The sequence below is a fragment of the Monodelphis domestica genome, chromosome 5 (genome assembly GCF_027887165.1).
Source record: "Monodelphis domestica isolate mMonDom1 chromosome 5, mMonDom1.pri, whole genome shotgun sequence".
NCBI lineage: Eukaryota > Metazoa > Chordata > Mammalia > Didelphimorphia > Didelphidae > Monodelphis > Monodelphis domestica.
The window spans coordinates 96,517,566-96,536,172 of NC_077231.1; the positions used below are offsets into that span (position 1 = coordinate 96,517,566).

An 18,607-nucleotide genomic window follows, 5' to 3' on the forward strand; every position below is an offset into this window, starting at 1 on the left:
CCATTATATCTCACTGCCTGATTATCTGAGCAGCCTTCAAAAGGAACGAGCTGACTTGGGAAGAATATTTTCTGACCATGAAGTATTTCAAGCTGTTGATGGATAATAACTCACATTTTTCAATCCCTTTAAATTTTACAAAACACTTTCCCCCCACAATCACCCAGTGAGATAGGTAGTATAAATGTCATTATTCCCATTTTACAGGTGAGGAAACAGAGCCATAGAGGTTAAGTGACTTATTCAACAGTCATGTAACTAGGATAAATGTTGATGGTAGAAATTCAGGCCAAGCCTCAAATCCAAGTCCAGAGCTACTTCTACTTTGGTATTTGTCTCAATGGACTGCACATTAATTTCTTTCTCCACCTAAAACAATTTGATAACAATGTGAGACATTTGAAGAATAATACCCAAAGGAGTATCGTAGGAGGATTATATAGAGTTGTGATGGATTTTCAGCAGCTATAGTTGGTGGTGGTTGTCCTTCATACTTGAAAAGGGCCAAAATGACATTGCTGGTGATGTCTACTGTGTGTCTTCCTTGCTCAGAAGCCATGCAGATCTTCTCTGTGTCATTCAAATTTGAGCATATACGCTGCCAAAATGAACACCACTGGTGATGTCTTTTGACTTGTGCTGATTTAAGTGAGGCTGAGATGCACAGTTATCAGCCTCATTCACGCTCCCAAAGTCATCAAAGTTCAGTGGCAAGATAAAAGTCAGGATGCCTGGTGATGGCCTGGGATGCAGTCAATGGCTGTGGCTTCTTTTATGTCTGCCAACTATAGGGTAAAAAAGGACTGACTCAGATGGTATCACTTTTCAGGCATAAAAAATGATTGAGCAAAGACAGAGCAAGAGAAATAAAGGACATTATGAGAGAATAGATAAGTTCTAGGAGCTGGATCAACTATCCACGTTTATCCAGGCTATTAGTAAAACTAGAGCTTTAAGGGAAAATTTTTCAACATCTGCTAATCAGATATCTCAGTCTCCTAACTATCCACAAAACAAACAAACAAAATATCCACAAAGGACACTTGAGAGCTACTTCCACAAATTTCCAATCTGTTTTTTGTTAGGGGCACATATCCAGAATATTGATTTCATCATCTCTAGTAGTTTTACTTGTCATTTCTGTTCTCTATCTCCCCTTTAAAATGCACACAGAAGAAGAAATGCCCTTCGAAGGTGAACACTTGGCACACTCTGCCAAATCCAGATGGTAATAACTTTTTTATTGACCATGAATTACATTCCCTTAAGAGAGAATCTACAAGGTTTAGATAGACTCTTTTACTGACTAAGGAACAAGTCTTGTAAATAATACTAAGACCCAACTTATCTAGAGGTCACACCTCTATCAACCTCATAGAACCATGGAGTTTCAGAGTAGGAAAAGAACTCACAAAGGTCACTGCTCCAAACCCATTTAAGGGAGGATCCAACAACCTGAAAAATCCTCTGAATCAGGAAACATCCCTCCCAAATCAGCTCATTCTATTTGGTAACAGCTTGAATTATTGGTCAGTGTAGCACATCAGAAAGGAATATCAGATTTTGAGCTCCCAAAGAATACAAGGATCATCTTTGACCTTTTTGTTTGTTTGTTTGTTTCCAAAATATTTAACACAGTGCCTGGTACAATTGTTGATATTCTTCAATCATGTCTGAATCTTAATGATCCTATTTGGGGATTTCTTGGCAAAGTTTAATGGAGTGGTTTGCCATTTCCTTCTTCAGCTCATTTTACAGATAAGAAAACTGAGGCAACCAAGGTGAAGTGACTTTTCCAGGGTCACATAACTAGTAAGTGTCTGAGGCTAGATAAAATGGACTTAGGAAGATGAGTCTTTCTGACTTCTGGCCCAGAACTCTATCCACTTAGCTACTACCCACTGAACTGCCTCATTCTTATTTATACACAAAATCATATTTTATTCTTAATCGTGTTATCCAAGTGAAACCTCCCCAGTTTCTTCACCTGCTAATCAGCATGTGGCATGAGCTCTAGACTCCATAACTTCCTAGTTACACTTCTCTGAACATCTTCTACTCACTTAATGACTTCCTTCCTTCCTTCCTTCAATGACTTCCTTCCTTCCTTCCTTCCTTCCTTCCTTCCTTCCTTCCTTCCTTCCTTCCTTCCTTCCTTCCTTCCTTCCTTCCTTCCTTCCTTCCTTCCTTCCTTCCTTCCTTCCTTCCTTCCTTCCTTTTTTAAAAGCAAAAACCTTAACCTCATCTTAAAATAGATACTAAGTACTGATTCCAAGGCAGAAGAACAGTAAGGGCTAGGCAGTAGGGGTTAAGTGATTTGCCCAGGATCAACCAGCTAGATAGTGTCTGAGGCCCAATTATTTCTTTCTACCTAAAAGATAGTACCCAGAACTGGACAAAGCACTCTAGATTGAGGAGATGTGAGGGGACAGCAGGGTCTGACATTCCTAGTCCTAGCCTATATCCCAATAGCTCCTATAACTCTTAATTAGCATTGCTTTTGCAATCAATCAGAACAGGCTCCTAACCTGGGCATCAGTGAACTTTTTTTTTCTTTCTTGATATTTTGATAACTATATATAACTAATTAGTTTCCTTTGTAATTCTGTGCATTTTGTTTTATTCATTTAAAAATACTGTTCTGAGAAAGGGTCTGCAGGCTTCCCCTGATTGCCAGAGGGGTGCAGGACATATAAGGAGATAACAAACTCAGGACTAAAGATTATATTTTCTTTGAACACAGCTACAAACCTAGAAATAAACTTTTAAAAAGACTAGAAAGTTGAGAAAAACAGCTATGACAAGGTCCATGTCCTTTGTTCCTTAGAAGAAATAATGACCTTTTGGCAAACTGATTACAACTTGAGAAAGTTGGTTGCTGATGGGAGGGGATTACACTATGCCCTCCCAATCCCCCCCCCCAGACAACCCCTAAATTTGGGATGACGCTGTCACATATTTAGGAGCCAAGGACACCTTAGAGGTTATAAAGTCCACCCTCCTGGTCTCATAGACTTGGGATCTTTGCATTTCTGAAGGTTAAGTGGACTCCCACCCATGAAGGGCTAACCCTAATGGGTCTCCCCACTCTGGTGGCAAACTGTATCTTCAGAACCAGTTCCAACTCCCCAGCAATGTATGACATCAAGAAAATATGAGCTGAAAACATTCTCAGAGGTCATTAAGTTCAATACTGTCATTACACACACATATTTAAATCCAATAAAATCTTATTTAAAAAAACAAACAAGTGAACATTTTTAGCTTCTCATAGGCAATGGGTCAAATTTGGCCCAGGAGATTTAGTTTGACAACCCCCGGTTTAGTAGATAAGGATCTAGAATTACATGGACCTTTGTTCAAAGTCTGCCTCAAATTCTTATTTCTTCTTAGGTGACCCTCGGCAAGTCAGTCAATTTCCCAATCTGTAAAATGAGGAAGTTGGACTCAATAATCTGAGAAGTCCCTCCCTGCTCTAAACCATCTTATAAACACTGGGGTTCAGAAAATTGAGGCAGTTTGCCCAAGGTCAGTCACACAGGTAAGATAGTAGGAGAGCTGACATGAGAACCTTGTTCTCTTGGCTCTGAATCCTGTGGCTTTCATGTTTTGCCATGTGGCTTTGACCTTGAAAAGCATCATAGTTAATGTAATGTGCACACCTGAGGGGTCTCTCTCTCCCCCCTCCCCGTCTGTCTGTCTGTCTGTCTGTCTCTCTCTCTCTCCTCTCTCCCAACCTTTCTTTTTTTCCCTCTCTCTCTGTCTCTCTCTCATTCTCTCATTCTCTCTCTCTCCTCTTTCCCACCCTTTCTTTCTCCCTCTCTCTGTCAGTCTCTGTCTCTCTGTCTCTCTCATTCTCTCTCTCTGTCTCTCTGTCTCTCTCTCTCCTCTTTCCCACCCTTTCTTTCTCTCTCTCTGTGTCAGTCTCTGTCTCTCTGTCTCTCTCATTCTCTCTCTCTGTCTCTGTCTCTCTCCCTACCTCTCTCTTTGTCTCTCTCATTCTCTTTCCCTCTCCCTCTCTCTCTCCTCTCTCCCACTCTCTCTTTCTCATTCTCTCTCTGTCTCTGTCTCTCTCTCTCCCCCTGTCTGCCTCTCTGTCTGACTGTCTCCTCCTCTCTCCCTCCTCAACACCTTCCTTTAAGAAAAGCAGAAAATGAGGTCTAGAGAAGGTAAATGGTTGGCCAATCTATCTCACAGAAATGCCATGAAGATTAATTAGGTGTTTACCAAGTACTTAACACATCTTGAGTCAGCTGGGTGATAATATTATTATGTTAGAATTAGCAGTCCAGAGCAATGAAGAGAGACAGATTCTGTTCACAGAAATGCCAAAACCACAGTCCTCTCCTTGCACCACTGTGGCCATGTTTGTTGGTTAGTTTATTTTAACCCCTTACTTCCCATCTTAGAATCAATATTGTGAAATGATTCCAATGCAGAAGAGTGATAAGAGCTAGGCAATGGGGATCAAGTAACTTGCCCAGAGTCACAGAGCTGGGAAATATCTGGGATCAGATTTGAACCTAGGAACTCCTATTTCCAGGTCTGGCTCTCAATCTACTAAGCTACTTACCTGTCCTTAGCCATATCTGTTTAAAGAATCTGGGGCTTAAAAAAAAAGTGGAGATTGAGGGGAGAAAGCCTCCCCACCATCTGAAAAGGTCTATTCAATTTGTTCAAGTTTAAATTAAGAAGGACCAAATAAAGCTAAGCTCTCCTTTGGCAGGAAGGATACCTACTGAGATAGAAAGAAACTTCATTGCACGAGGTTTTTTTTTTAATGCCTTGGCCTTGCCCTCGTTTGTATTTAAATCTGAATTTTAAAATGGATTTTGTTTGATGCTACAATGGCTTTGTGAAAAAGGAGAGGCCAACAGGTCTAATCTAACTCAGAAATTAGAGTGTTCATTGACCTCAGGTCCAGGCAAAGCTGGAATATGAATTGTTCCTGTCATTTATTCCTTTCAGAAAGAAATAAAGAAAACCTCATGCTTTAAATAGAATCCTTTTTTTTTCAACTCCACTTATAATGTATGCAATTTTTCCTCTTTCCTTAACACTTTAGCTACTTGATTACCTCAAGAAGGCAAGCCCTGCTTTTCTTCTGAAGAGCACAACTCCTGACTCCCTCCCTGATATTCTAATCATGAAAGAGAACCTTCTTTATTTGCATGTAAATATCCCTAATAAGCAAGATTAAAGAGAAGAACAAAGGAAAAATTGGGATAGAAGCAGCATTCTCTGCAGAAAAAACACAGACTTAATTTCCAAGTTTTGTATAGGGCAGCTACTTTCTTGTTACATGACTTTGTATGAGTCACATCCTTTCTCCAATCCAAAGTTTCCTTATTTGTAACATGAGAGGGATGGAGCAGATTACAGAATCCCAGAGCTGGAAAGGATCTCCAAAACTATATAGTCCAAACCAGATCTGAGCAAAGAATTTCTTTCCCACCTCCTACCTTCCCGCCCCAAGTGCTCATATACTCACTGGAAAGCTCCCTTGTACTATCTTGTGGCAGCCTATTCATTAAGATAGTTCGAACTGTTAGAATGATTCCCACTCCATTAATGAGCCAGAATATATCTCTCAGCTATTTTGCCCATTTATTTTTTTGGGGGTGGGGGTGCAAAAAGAATATTTTTTTCTACAACCCATAAGATATTTAGAACATTTTAATACCCTTAAGACTTTTTAGGTTGTTGGAGATCATAAGAACATAGTTATAGAGCTAGAAGGGACCTAAAGGTTGCTGAATCCAACTCCTTCATTTTACAAATGAGGAAACTGGGGCACAGAGGTATTAGGTTATCCCCAATAGTCCTTCTATTTCTCTCTCCTTCCTTCTCCTCCTCTTTCTCTCCTTGTCACATATATCTACCTACCTACCTTTTCTCCTTCTTGAGATAACAGCTGGAAATATATTTATCAACACTGGGAGAGAAATAGAGTCCAAATATGTTACATCAGAAAGGATGAAGATAACTTATGCCTGACATGGATGTCCTCAACAATGTTTTCCCCATGGGCACATCCAGGTGTGTGAAAACCACAAGAGGCCTCCAAGTATTTGCATATCATCTGCCTGTCGTTTGTCAAGGCTTGACAGATTATGCCATCTTTTCTCAAGAAAACGTTTGAGTTAAAATAGCATGATTTCCCCAGGGCTGAATGGTGTAGGGGAAAACACTGGTCTGGAAGTCAAGATATTTGAAGCCCTGGCTCTGCCGCTAACTTTCTAAGTGAACTTGGGTAAGTCATCCTTACTGTGCCCCAGTCCTCAGCTTCCTCAGCCCTCAAATAATGGAGATAATGGCATTGACTTAAGAATTATGAATAACATACATAAAGGTCAGTAAGTGACCCCTGAACAGGGCCCTGTTGGCAGAGAATCCTCTATTGTTGAGTTGGTACACACACCTGACACTAGGCAGCAGCACAACTGACATCTGGAGTTTTCTTTCACTCAGCAAAGCCTATGGATTACATCTGAAAATTTTCATACTGATTTTACAAATGAGGACAAATTGAGATTCAGAGATGTCCCTCGACCAGTCCACAGTCACCAATCTTACATCACAGACAGAATTGGAACTCAGAGATTTCTACCTCAAAATCCAGCTGTGTACTGCCAACATGGATGGAAAGGGAATCCCTTGAACTGGTGGTATGAAATTCAAACAGAAATGGGGACTGCCAATTTATACATAAGGATCCCTAAGGGCTGAGTTATTGACTGAGTTTTAAAATGTAATATTATTGATATTTTATTGTGTTTTGTATTTATTTTGTTAACTATTTCCCAATTATTTTAAAAAAGAACTTTACCTTCTGTCTTCTCAATTGTCTGTATCCTTTCTAAGATAGAAGAGTGGCAAGGGCTAAGAAATAGGAATTAAGTGACTTGCCCACAATCATACAGCTACGAAGTATCTGAGTCCAGACTAGAACTCAGGTCCTTCTGACTCCAGGCCTGATGCTGTGCCATCTAGCTGCCCTTCCAATTACATTTTGAACTAGTTCAGACTGTACTCAGGAATATAATGGACCACATATGACCCGCAGACATGTATTTGATATCCCTGCCTTAAATCTTTCACCACTAATATCATTTCATGATGCCCTTTCCATGAATGCCCATCAAATTTCCAAGATTTTTAATAGGTAAAGTAGATGATAAAACCTGTCCTTGAAGAGCATAGAAGTCACGTCCCATGAAGATTTGTTCAAGAAAGTAGAAGTTTTTGGCCTAGAAGGGTTAAGGCTCAAGAGAGATGGTGATCTAGAAAAGCCAGAGAAGCAGGAGCAAAATAGACCAGGAACTTGCTAAGTCAAGGAAAGGGAGGAATGGGAGGTCACAGTAGTCCTCTGCCAGGAAGTCTTTAGGCTTCCAGACATAATAAGCCTTTATCTCCTAAAAACAGGGATAGATAGATAGATAGATAGATAGATAGATAGATAGATATAGATAGACAGACAGAAAGACAGGTAGATAGATAGATAGATAGATAGATAGATAGATAGATAGATATAGATAGACAGACAGAAAGACAGGTAGATAGACAGATAGATAGACAGCTATACAGGTAGATAGATAGATATAGATAGAGAGACAGACAGACAGACAGACAGATAGATAGATGGATGGATAGATAGATAGATAGATAGATAGATAGATAGATAGATAGATAGATAGATGATAGATAAGATGGATGGATAGATAGAGAGATCAGTAGATAGATAGATAGATAGATAGATAGATAGATAGATAGATAGATAGATAGATAGATAGAATGACAGACAGATAGACAGATGGATACATATTTTCATGGGCAGCTATACAGCATAGTGGGTAGAGTGCTGGGCTGGGAGACAAGTGAGAGTTGAGTTCACATCCTCCCTAATATATTTACCAGCTGTGTGACCCAAGACAAGTTAACTCCAACTTTCTCATCATCAATTTTCTCAGCTACAAAATGTGAATAATAATAGTACCTACAAAGGGGCAGCTGGGTGGCTCAGTGGATTAAGAGTCAGGTCCAGAGACATGAAGTCCTGGGTTCAAATCTGACCTTAGACATTTCCCAGCTGTGTGACCCTGGGCAAGCCACTTAACCACCATTGCCTAGCCCTTCCCACTCTTCTGCCTTGGAACTAATACACAGTATTGCTTCTAAGCTAGGAGGCAAGGGTTTAAAAAAATAGTACCTACTCCCAGTGCTGTTATCAAATGAAATAGTGTATGATGAGTACTTTGGAAACTTTAAAGCATGAAAGAAATGCAAGCTACTTTGCTCAGTGGATTGAGAGCCAGATCCAGAGAGACCCTGAGCAAGTCACTTAAATCCCATTGCCTAGTCCTGTACAGTACTGATTATAAGACAGAAGGTAAGGTAATTTATCATTGTGATTGTTATCATTGCTATTACTATGCAAGATAGTGAGAAGAGCTCTAGAACCCATTATGGAATCTATACCTGATTCATCAGAGCTCAGATAATTCTGAAAGATTAATGAATAATAGGTACAAATGCAAAGATGCTAAGGTTAGCAGCAATACCAGCCTTTTAATTTAAGAAAAAAAAGTAAGGGGAATGGCCTGATCATTCTGGAAGCATGGAAATGAGGCCATATTTGCTATAGTGGCAGTAAGATGAGGATAAAAGAAATTCTGACCCCAGGCATAGCCAAAAATAAAAGTGATAATGTGGCTTCTCCGGCCCACAAGTGCTGACTCCTACTGACTTATTCCCACTGCAAACCATTCAAAAATGGGAAGAAGACAGTGAATTTGCTGGAGGGCAGGGGAGGGTGGAACGAAGGGCAGGGAGGAATCTTAGCATCAGCAGCTGAAATGTGTGCCTCATTTGCCTCAGATATTCAAGTGACTTATCCTATGGCAAGGAAGGCCTTGAACAATTACTCTGGCTAGTTTAGCAGGTAAAGGGGGAAGAAGGGAAGGAAGGGGGCGAAAGATTTCAGTTTCTGATGAATACTGGTGACTGAGGAACTCTAAAACCAAAGGGAAAGTGCTTTAAGTTAAACTTTTGGGAGAAAAAAAATTAACAGTTAAGAGCACTGGATTTGAAGTCTTGATCCTTGGATTCAAAATCTGCCTGACATTAGCTATGTGCCTCAGGCCCTGAGGGACTGCAACCTGGGCAAGTCAGTTAACCTCTCTTTGCCTTGGTTTTCTCATCTGTGAAATAGGGAAAATAATGCCATAATATTAACCATATAGAATTGAAAGTAGCTTTGAATGTTTGTGAAGTGCTTCCCATCCCTCCAAGCCCCATCTACATGTGCTTTATCATTAGTACTATCCCACACCAAAATGTCTTTATTGTTATTCAGTATAATATATTTTCTCATTTGCAAATTATTTTTTCAATACACTAGGAGTTTCTTGAAAGAAAGGACTGTTTTACTTTGGTCCCTGTAGCTACAGTGTCTAGCACTTAGCAGGCATTTAATAAAGGCATAATGAATTGACCTGAATTCATCATCCTTCTACTCAGATTCTATGTTCTATGGTGGCCCATCTATTGCTTATGTTTAGCATTGTAGGACCTCCAAGGTCTCTCCTGAGTGTAACATCAAATGCTTTCACGTTCTTTCCAGTCTGTCATTCTGTATTTTAAGACAATGCTCTTCATCCCAATTGTCTAAATCATCTCTAAAATGGCCTGATATATTTTTGGACTGCTAAGCAATTAATAGGAGGAAGAGGAGTAGGAGGAATTCTCATACAAGTATTTTCTTTCATCCTCATAGTAATCCTGTGACATACTTTATCCTCATTTGCAGATTAAAGTACTGGAGATCTGAGAGGTTTAAGAGACTATTCCATGGTCACACAGCTAATAAAGATCAGAAGTGGGGGATTCAAATTCAAGTTCCCCTAGCTAGCTTCCAGAGAGGAGAAGATAGAGATGGAGAAACAAAGAAAGTCTTCCATGCAAGTACTTTGGAACCCCAGCAGGATCACGAAGGGGGATATCAACATGCTTGTCTACTTAAGAAAGGCTTGATGATGCTTAGGGTGGACTAGTGACCAAGGGAATAAGTTAGGGAGTCAATGCAGTTGAGTGAGTTTCATAGGATAATTTGATTTGGGTAAGTCCCATTTTCACCATCTCACATGCTTGCTTATCACAGAAATTAAGAACAAGAGACCTCAAGAGCAAGTCCCATTGTCAGTGCTCATGTCTGACAATAGGGAAATGTCTTCAAGCTATGGGATCCAGAAGACTGACAGGAAATAAACAAGACCATATGCCTTCTGCAAAAGTCCTGTTCGCCATGCAAACACTATCGGCCAAGTCAGCTGTCAAACACAGAAAAGCCTGGGGAGCTCAGGCGCCGGTCCTTAGTGAAATCACCCAGCATCAAGGAGCTCTGGGATGCTGGTGATCTGATTGTGACCACTCGCCTCATCCCGAATCCAATTAAAGCAAAGTGAAACACTGAGGTTCACACAGATGTTGTTTGTCTACAGTCTCAAAAACTGGGGACATGCCATTATTCTTTTGGATCTTCCCTTCACCAATATGTCTTCCGTTGAGTTAGAGGCATCTTTCAGTACCCACCCATTTGGAATTCATCACAAGCTTGAGCTAATAAGGAAGAACTAGCTCCATTGAGTCAGATTGCTGAATGCTAATGGCTTATGTGACCTAGCCAGGCAAATTCTGCTCTTGTTGAAGGGTATCATTCTTTAGCACATATGGGAATAAATCTCAGAAAATAACATTGGAAGGAAAATGTAACACTGCTGTAAACACTAATGGTTGGGGGCTCCATGCTAGATATCTCTGGTGTCCCTTAAGTGAACCAATTAACATCTTGCTGCATTCTGACTATTTAACAGGCACCCAACAGGACACACTAAATCAAAGAAGATGGGCCAGGAACTGGGTACTAGAGTAGCATAGTCAGAGGAAAGAAATTCCTTTGACATAGAGGCGATTTCCTCTCTTCTCCCCTCCTCTCTCTGCCCTTTCCATCTCTCTCTCTTTCATTTCTACTCTTCACTCCTCTTCTCTCTCTCTCTCTCTCTTTCTCTCTCACTCACTTTCTCTCTTACTCTCACTCTCTCTCTCTGTCCTGTCTGTCTCTATCTCTCTCTGTCTCAGTCTCTCTGTCTCTGTCTGTCTGTCTGTCTGTCTGTCTGTCTGTCTCTCTCTCTCTCTCTCTCTCTCTCTCTCCCCTTCCTCCTCCTCCAATTCACATTTGGTCCTCACACCGAACTCTTTAAGAAGGGCCTGGTAGATTGTAAGCTACAATTGACATGATAGATTAGCCTCTTCCCCCACCCTCCCTGGCTTTTTTCATTCTTCCATACAAAAGACAGTTTGCTTCTTTCCTTGGTAGAGGAGAGAGAGATGCCACTGTCAATTGCAATATTTTATCCATGTCCTGTATTCATGGAACTATGAACACACTATCTCCCCCGAGTAGGATATGAGCTCCTTGAGGTCAAGGGCAGTTTCCTCTTTGGTTTCCTATTCCAGTTTCTAGCAAAATGCTTGGTATATATAATAAAATTTAATAAAAAATTTTGGCTGCTTTTTTAAAAAAAGGTGATGCAAAAGTCAACTCTGAGGAGGGGGGAGAGAGGTAGGGGAAGGAGAGGGAGATAGGAGACAGAGAGATAGAGAATAAAAGAAAAATAAGGTCTAGTTAGCTATTCCTAGGTTACAACTGTTTACAAAGGCTGCTTCTCACAAAAACAAAAAGGCAAAAGGCAAAAAAACCTCCAGCTGCAGTGAGGGTCTGACTTCATTCCTATATTGTATATATATTTTTTTCTTTTACAAATAGCTCATTAAAGCAATTATCAGTCATTAGCACAGCAGCCCGAGAATCAGTACATTCACACACATTAATAAAATGCAATTTAGTGAAATGAGTGAAGACATGACCAAACTGGGCTTTCTCATGAGGTGCTACTTTAATGAGAGAAGATTTTCACTCAAGGATAGAACTCTTCGGCAGGCACGCAGGACATTTGGCCCAGGGGTTCCCATTTCTAAGGGTCTGGAAAACAACGTCTTTCATGAGAATGAATTATAAGGAATGAATTCTTCATGAGAAGGGATCAGCCACCAAGTATTAAGTGCCTATTATGTCCATTAGTGCTAGGCTAAATAATGGATATAAAAGGGCAAAAAAGGGAGCATTCCCTAGCCTCTAGTAACTTCTACTTAACATGTTCAAAGGTAAATAAATATAGACTATATATAATATAAATATGCCATGATGGAGAGAAGGGAAGGGAAACAAGTTAACAAAAAATGTATTAAGTATCTCCTATGTGAAAGATGTTGAATTAAGAACTGGGGATACAGGGGCAGCCAGGTGGCTCAGTAGATAGTGAAACCTGGAGATGGGAGGTCCTGGGTTCAAATTTGTCTTCAGACACTTCCTAGGCTATGTGACACTTACCCCCCATTGCCTAGCCCTTACTGCTCCTTCTGCCTTGGAACCAATACTTAGTACCAATTCTATAACAGATGAGGATTTGTGTGTTTTTTTTTTTTTAACCCTTACCTTCCATCTTAGAATCAATACTGTATATTGGTTCCAAGGCAGAAGAGTGGTAAGGGCTAGGCAATGGAGGTTAAGTGACTTGCCCAGAGTCACTCATCTAGGAAGGTAAGGGTTGTTTTTTTTTTTTAATGAGCTGCTGATACAAACAGGAAAACATGAAAACTATCACTGCCCTCCATGAGCTTACATTCTAATGAGACAGATAAAATGTTCAGAATCACAAAGTGGTTAGAAGAGACCTGGAAGGCCATTTACTCCAATACCTGACTAAGATTCTCTTCTAGATCAAGTTCCAACAAATAGCTCTTCCCTGCCTCTTCTCTAAAACCAACAATGAGGGAGAATTACTTTAATCTGAGTCCCCAAAGCTGTTTAGTGATATTATAATAATAATTCCTAATAATTATAATTTTCTTATCATAGCAATAGCTCACATTTATTAGTACTTTAAGGTTTGCAAAGAACTTTACAAATACTATCTCACTTGATTCTCATCAACAAGCCTGGGAGGTAGGTACTGTTTTCATCTGCCTTTAGCTAAGAGACTTGGCCTGAGTTAAGAGTCTTTGAACTCATGGTTTTCTGACTCCAGGTCTACTTAAGAGAATCTAGGTCTGTTCACAGCTCCTCCTATTGTCTCCAGAAGGTGGGGAGAAATTCCAGTTTATTGGGATTTCCAGAAGAGAGCCCATATTGGAACATTCCAAATCAGACAAGCCAAAAGCAAAGCTTATGCCCAGATCTTCTTGACTCAAGAGACTGGACTTCAGGCCACAATTCTACCCTGCCTCCTCAACTAGAACAGAAATATTACAGTTTATATTACTCCATCACAGGGTTGCAAATGAGGAGAGCATTTTATAACTTGTAAAGCACTAACTAAATGTGAACTATTTCTATTTCTGCTATCAAAATGGATGAGTTAGGAAATGAATCTCAGCCTCCACCAAATAGTGAATGGAAAGACTAAATTACGTGGTTGAAGTGAAATTAATGGTATCTTCACTGGATTTCCCTAATATGATTAGGCTATTCTTTCTGTTGTTTTTTTTTAATTTATCCAGATTTAACAATGATAGTTTTAGTGTGAGGGTACCTTCCATATATGAAGATCCCAATCCCTCCACAATCTCATCCTTGGTGATTGGAGTTGGAGGCCAAGGGGTTCTTTTACCATTGTCTTTGCTTTTTTAGCACATAGTACAGGGTTGACACACAGAAGGTGCTTAACTTTTTAAAACCCTTATCTTCCATCTTAGAATCAAAGCTAAGTATCAGTCCCAAAGCAAAATAGAAGTGGTCAGGGCTAGGCAATGGGGGCTAAATGACTTGTCCAGGATCACATAGTTAGGAAGTGTCTGAGGCTAGATTTGAACCCAGAATTTCCTGTCTCCAGACTTGGCTTTCTATCCACTGTGAGTCACCTAGCTACCCACAGAAGGTGTTTAATAATTGTTAACTGATGGATCGTTCAAAAAGCACCAGTTCAATGGGCTGGACGTCTTCCTTTGGTTCCTAGTTCTGCATTTGTGGACAACAGTGAAGTCTACAGATTGTCCAAATCGCATCCTTCCCTCCCTCTCCCTCACATCACTGACTCATCTTTGCCAACCCTACACATCCTGGAGGATGTCTTCAATGCCATCTCTTGCATGCAAATCCTTTTAAGCAAGGAGATACAGGCTGCTTACATACATGAAACCAGTGTCCCTCTTTACAAATGAGGAAAACAGTGGGTGTGCAGAAGGAGGAGATTCGGTGGTTTGCCAACAATCAGGCTTGGAGGCAGAGCCCAAATTAGCAAATGAGTATGCAACTTGTTTTCTCCGCCATCTCCACCCTTCCTACAGGTCTGCCCGGGCCCCAAATATGGAGCTGAGCCCACGGAGCATCCTTCCAGGAAGAAGAGTAAAGGGGCCAAGGTAAAAAGAAGGGACACTCAGAGAAGGCTACAGCAGACCTCAATCTTCTTTGTTTTAACACTAAGCCAGGGACCCACAGATTACAGCTCCTTATCAGGTGGCACAGCTGTTCAACGCCAATGCTTGAAACACTGCACTCCATTAATTCACAAGAAACCTTCATGTAAACCTCATTATCCAGGACAGTAATTGGTGCTTCAATATTCCCTATTTTTCAATTATTCTCCTTTCCTGACATTTCCCTTCAGGAGAATTCAGTGAGTGAGGAAATAAGAAGATTTACCTCGGTCTCTTTAACCTCTATTCCAGTAGGTTGATGGGGAAGTATTTGTGGTGGCTTCTAAAGCTAACAGTGGAACTAATTCTCAACCAGTTTCCATGACCTGGTGGACTATAGTACCAGTTCTCGAGTTAAGGCTATTGTCCATCAATCTCCCTTAGGGTGGAAAGGTGGGGAGTTAATATCTTTAAAATATAACAACAGGGGGCAGCTGGGTGGCTCAGTGGATGGAGAGCCATACCTAGAGAGGGGAGCTTCTGGGTTCAAATCTCGTCTCAGACATTGCCTAGCTGTGTGACCCTGGGCAAGTCACTTACCCACCATTGCCTAGCCCTCACCACTCTTCTGCCTTGGAACCAATACACTGAGCCTGTTTCCTTCTGCAAAATACAAGGATAAGTATATGTGCAGGATTTGGAGAGAATCAAGAGAAATAAACAAAAATAAATATGCATGTAGTCATTCTGTCAATCAGTCATCAGGCATCCATTATACACCTACTATATGGCAAGCATTGTGCTAAGATACAAGGTGGTGATGGACAAATAAGGATTCTTACTTTGGGGTCCATGATATATCCATCTATTATCTAGTATATATCAAAATATATTTCACTTATGCACTTAAAAATATGATTCTAAGAAGGGGTGCATAGTTTTCCCAGACTACTAGAGGTCTAGGATACAAAAACTATTAAGAATAATTTAGCGAGAGGTACAGAAGTATATATGCTTTCTCAGACATGGCCAAAGTATTAAAAAAAAAAACCTTTTAACTTTACCTTGTGTCTTAGAATCAATACTTGGTATTGGTTCCAAAGCAGTAGAGTGGTAAGGTAAGAGCTAGGCAATGGGGGTTAAGTGACTTGCCCAGGGTCACATATCTAGGAAGTATTTGAGTTCACATTTGAACCCAGGACCTCCTGTCTCTAGGCTTGACTCTTTAACCACTAAGCCACCCAACTGCCCCCTGCCAAGGTTTTAATGGTATTACTTGACTATACATAGTTATTTCAAGGAAGAGTTTAGAGCAAAGAAGAGGAGAGGGAAGAAGAGGGTTAGAGGATAGTGACAGAAACAGAAAATAGCATCAATAAAGCATTGTTTTTAAAAGTGTCCAGTGGGAAGGATATGTTGTTTTAGAAAAGGACAAAGAAAACCCTTACTGTTTGCATATTTACATATTTCAGCAATTAAAAAAGTTGCATGTGGAAGAAGTACATATTATGCATGCTTTACTGTTCTCAGGGTCTTAAAATGTTTTTGATTACGGATTAATTTTGAATTCACAATTTTAAAAAAGTTAAAGAAGGTAAGAGATTTCAAATAAGAGAGAATCCAGCAACTATCAAGGCAGCCCATTCCACTTAGGGGTTAACATTATTGTTGGTTTTGTGCTTTTTAAAATGTTTTTGTTTGTTCAATTTTTTTCTGACATCAAGTTTTGTCCTGCTCACTACAACTTCCAATGATCCAGTCCATAAATCTTTATCATATTTCTAAAATAAAATTAATGTAAACTGAACCATGGTAGCTATAGTATGAGTAGAGAAAGAGACATATGTGTGAGATGTGAAGAAGTCACAATAGACAAATCTGGAAAATAACAACATGAAGGATGAGGGAGATTAGAGCTAGCAAGGTTGAGAAGCTAGATGACTAGAAAGATGATCACATCCTCAAAATGAAACAGGAAAGCTGGGAGGAGGGCATGAGGCAGTAGGAGAGTAGTAAATGTTTAACAGCTGGTTCTCTAAAAAGGAATGATAGATTTTAAGTTTAATCTACATTGTTAATATTTTTCCATCATTCTCCTAGTTTTAGACACTAAATAACAAATAAGTAAAATTGATGTGAACTCTGAGTATTCCCTTAATTGTGTAATATCATGCATTGTAATTAATTGTGTTGGCAGCACCTTCTCCTATTGAGCTGCATGCTCTTTGAGGATAGATACTATGTCTTGTATGAACTTTGTATCTCCACCTGGGACTTGGCACAGCCAGAATTCTGCAAACAGGAGGAATTTCAGGAATGTTAAATGAAAAGTACAGATTGTACTGTATAAATATAGGATAGATTCTGAAATAGAAAGGACTCTAGCAACCATCTAGTCCAAACATCAAAATTCCCAGATTATCAATAAGCATTTAATGTCTATTCAGTTTCAGGGAACCGTGTTGGGTACTGGAGATACAAATACCAAAATGAAATAATCCCTGCCCTTTAGGAACTTACATTCTAGAAGTAAAGGGCAAATGGGAATGAAGACCTGAAGAAGAAATGAGGCATTGAGAAATTAAGTGATTTGCTGCAGCTAGTAAAAGACAAATCTCCAAAGTCATGGATTACAACTCCTGTATTTTATACATGAGAAAATTGATTCCCAGAAACATCAAGTTTACTATGCTAAATAGGATGGAGCAGAAGCAGCATTTGAACTCAGATTTTCTGCAGTGCTCTTTCCCTGGATAATACTGTTTCTTGAGGGGTATAGAAAGATTCCAAGCATATGTAGTTGATTGAATTCTGAACAAATGTTCAGAAGATGCCAGGATTGGAATCCCACCATAGATAAAAAAAATTAAAGAAGGCAAGAGGCTTCAAATAAGAGAGAATCCAGCAACTATCAAGGCAGCCCATTCCACTTTTAAGGGCTCTTATGGTTAACAACATTATTGTTCTTTTTGTGCTTTTTAAAATGGTTTTGTTTGTTCGATTTTTTTTCTGACATCAAATTTCATCCTGCTCACTACAACTTCTAGTTATCCAGTCCATAAATCTTTATCATTTCTAAAATAAAATTAATGTAAACGGAACCATGGTAGCTATAGTTTGAGTAGAGAGATACATGTATGAGATGTGACCATGGGCATGCTATTTAACCGATGGTCCAGTTCTTTCAGTGGTGTGTGTGTGTGTGTGTGTGTGTGTGTGTGAGAGAGAGAGAGAGAGAGAGAGAGAGAGAGAGAGAGAGAGAGAGAGAGAGAGAGAGAGAGAGAGAGAGAGAGAGAGAGAGAGAGAGAGATAACATAACAATGCTTGGAATAACTATACTTCACCTAAGCAAAACATCTCTTACATAAGACACATAATGTATTTTAGAGCTTCAAAATACCTATAAATAGTAGCCATTAGTATTATCTCTACATTACTACAAGACTTCATGGAAAGCATGCTAAAGAGGGAGGGAAAGAGGGAGAAACAATAACAGAGAGAGAGAAGGAGAAGACGAGGTAGAAGAAGGGAAGGAACAAGGGGCAGAGGGTAAGGAAAAGAGGGAGAAAGTGAGAGCAAAAGAGAGGAGAGGGGAGAGACAGACAGACAGACAGAGAGACGGGGGGGAGAGAGGAAGAAAGAGAGAAAGAGAAAGAGAGAGAGAGAGAGAGAGGGAGAGAGAGGGAGAGAGAGGGAGGGAGAGAGAGAGTCAGAGAGAGAGGGAGAGAGAGCACCTTTATGTAGATGTATGAGTTCTACAGAGGTTTTATTTTGCATCTGTAGAGAAATAGAGTGATATTCTATGTATGAGAATGTATGAGAATAAAAGACCATGGGGAGCAGTGCTTTGGAGACAAGACATTCAGCTGCTGAACCATGCTGTATATCATCATAGAGCTTTTTATGGGGCTATCAACTGCTCGTCACCTCCTCTCCAAATCCCCCCATAACCCTCCTGGGTCCAATTATCTCCAAACTTCTTCTTTTGCATTCAATTTTCTCATTAAATAAACGTGCAGAAATGTGGCTCATTTGGATCCTGATTTCAGCATGATATTCACCAACAGAAAGGGCAGGTGTCTTCCAGTGGCTTCCTTGACTCTACTTAAGTCTCCTTGACTAAGAAAAGAGGTAG

The 18,607-nt window shown here is 40.0% G+C and overlaps 1 protein-coding gene and 1 non-coding gene across 2 annotated transcripts in view; both read right to left on the bottom strand.

Moving 5' to 3' along the window:
• The window catches only part of LARGE1 (LARGE xylosyl- and glucuronyltransferase 1), a 612,082-nt gene that overhangs the window by 462,545 nt on the left and 130,930 nt on the right, over positions 1-18,607 (bottom strand). The window lies entirely within an intron of this gene.
• Positions 507-614, bottom strand: LOC130454880 (U6 spliceosomal RNA). The gene has a single exon (XR_008912666.1). It is a non-coding gene; the product is annotated as a U6 spliceosomal RNA (small nuclear RNA).